We start from the raw sequence: 2763 nt of genomic DNA, 5'->3' as shown, positions 1-2763 counted from the left end.
CTTACGCAGGGAAGAAACGCGGCCTGCGGAGCGAGCGAGCCAGCCTTCCCGTGACAACACTGCCTCGCGTTCGAACAGCGCTTTATACTTTTTTAAACGTGTTTTCTATCCGTTACCCACGCCCCTCGCTGCCTGTCGGTTGAGACAGGCGGGCTCGTGGGGCACCCCTGACTCGGTGCCACCCAAGTTTCACAGCCACTCAAGGTCCCCGCGCAGTGCTGCACCCACACTGCCTACCTCGGTGTCTGGGACCTGGCTGGCCTAGCTCCTTCTCCGGAGCAACGGGCCAGCCTGCAGGGCTGCGGTCACTCGACGCTCGGAGGCGTGGAGACACTTTCCCAACCAAGTTGCCGCCAGCCTTCTTCTGTGCTCAACTGCAATCGGGGGCCTGGCCCGGCGGCAGCCATGCCCTCTCAGACCTCGTCCCGATGGTCATCGGGCTCCCCAGGACTGCAGCAGGGAGGGCGAGCGGCCATCGAGGGTGGGCTCAGCCTGGAGAGCCAGGCCAGGGGTGCTAGAGGACCGCCCATTGGTGCTATCTGCTAGTTGAGCTGGTGGACTTGGACACAGACCCTAATATGCCCCACGCCCCACTCCAGACCCTGTCGGTGCTTTGGGAAGTGCCCCAAGGACTCCCATGGGGTGTGTTGGCTCTCATGGTCCATAGTCTCTGTCTCTGTGTCCTGCATGGCCAGGCCCTGCGGTGGGGTGGGGGGCATGCCCCGGAACCCTGTTTGTGTCAAGAATGACTTTCCCTGCTCCTCCCCCAAATCCCGCTTCTTTCCAGGCCAGGGGCCGGGTGGGCGGCAGCTCTTGACTCTGCCTTGGCCCTCTCGCGGACCCCCCTCACTCCCCCTTGCTGCACTGCTTGGTCCTACCCTTTCCTGCCATGCCAAGGGAATCCCCGAGACTCAATAAACGGTATCCAGATCGCAGAGCATGGGTTCAGCGGCTCCAAATTGGCCCTGCAGGGGTGACTCCTCATAAACTGGGATTTTTTTTGGGGGGGGTGAGGGTGGGTAGGGGTGCGGTGGCAACTCCATTCTGTGTCTAAAAGGAGGCAAATCTTAAGACAACTTGAGCACATAAACAGACAAGAGAGGGGCCCCTAGTACAGCACTTTGGGAAGAAGGGCCTTTTCCAAGCATTTACACAAAGTCAGTATTTTCATAGTCTCATGCTTGCTGCCCTCCATCAATACTGACTCATCATCTAGATCTGGAAAATAAGCCACACTAAATTATGCTGGCTGCTGAGAGCGGATGAAAAGGGGGAAGCTGCCATAGAGGCCTGACTTTAAAGTTAAGTGCTCAGATCCAGCCTGTATTTACCCTCAAGGAGCTGGTTCCCCAAGGGCTTTTGTGACTGAGCTAATGAGGTCTTGGTCTCTCAGCTCCCACACATCCCAAAGAGTCTAGCATTTACTGTGACCACAGAGCTGGCCTGAGGTGGGGACCTTCAGAATGCCAACCTCTACCCACTCCCAGACAGTAGGAACTTCAGCATAGACCCCGAAGACCAACTACTATGGTAAGGTAGAACCAGGAGTCTCATTTTCCTTTTGGAAACACAACTTATTCAGAAGTTTCATACATGCAGGTGGTAAAAATTCACAGAGTAAATCAAAGACTTTCCTACCAGACTTCTGAAAAGGATCCACTAAGTCCTCCCAGAACTATGTTCAGCTTCCCAGCCGGTTGCTTCTCATGGTCCACGTTCTTCTCTGCCCCTGCCCAGGTGCAGGGTTCCAAGGAGGATATCGGATTGCAGAGCACTGTGCCCACACTGGCCTGATTCCTAGAAGTGAGGTGGGCTCTGTGAGGCTGGTGTTCAGAGGGAGAGGGGAACTTGAGTGTGGCCCCTCTGGCAGCCACATGGGACCACAGGGCCTCAGCCCCGTCCTTGACCGTTGGGCATCTGTATCAATGTACAGAAAAGGGAAGGGCGAGGAATGGTAGGGACAAAGCCATCCCACAGCAAGAGCCTGCTTTTGTCCAACAAAGAAGGACTGGCCCAAGTCCTAGTCCTCTGGGAGGCTGAGGTACAAGAGGGGAAATCTTGAGAACAAACTGTCCTCTTGAAACCAAATGGCTGAGTGAGAACACTCGGTCTCTCTAGGGGGCCCACCAGCATAGCAGACTGGATACCCTTGGGAAACGCTGCTTCTGGGCCCATTTTGTGGCATAAATCTGCTTTTTGGCATTTACCCCCTGTCTAGACAGGATAGGCACTGTAAGGGTCCAAGAGATCGGAGCTGAGGGATGCCATCACTAGGGCTGCCATAACATGACACTATAAGCACAGAGCATTCGCATCAGCCACACAATTCAGAAGGTTGGCAGGGCCATGCTCTGTCCACTTAAGGTGTGGACAGGAAAGTTGGCTCTGGGGAGGTCAAATTGGAACTGAGCCTTACATGCGAAGAAGGAAGCATTCATGGGCAACTGTGCTTCCTGATGCTGCTGGCCACGGAGGGAACGCCTCCCGCCCGTCTTCATGGAGACACTGCTTTACAGCAGACAGGTGTGCTCGTGCAGCCACATGTTCTTTTTCTTAATCATTGTATTGGGGCTTATACAACTCTTATCACAATCCACACATGTATCAATTGTGTAAAGCACACTTATACATTCGCTGCCCTCATCATTCTCAAAACTTGCTTTCCGTTTGGGCTCCTGGAATCAGCTCCTCATTTTCCTACTCCCCCCTCCCTCATGAACCCTTGATAATTTATAAATTATTATTTTATCTTATCTTACACTG

Source organism: Echinops telfairi, unplaced genomic scaffold, assembly GCF_000313985.2.
Source record: "Echinops telfairi isolate 266 unplaced genomic scaffold, ASM31398v2 ScPeMD7_23;HRSCAF=83, whole genome shotgun sequence".
NCBI lineage: Eukaryota > Metazoa > Chordata > Mammalia > Afrosoricida > Tenrecidae > Echinops > Echinops telfairi.
The sequence above is the reverse complement of the archived record's forward strand: the minus strand, read 5'-3'. Positions refer to the sequence as shown.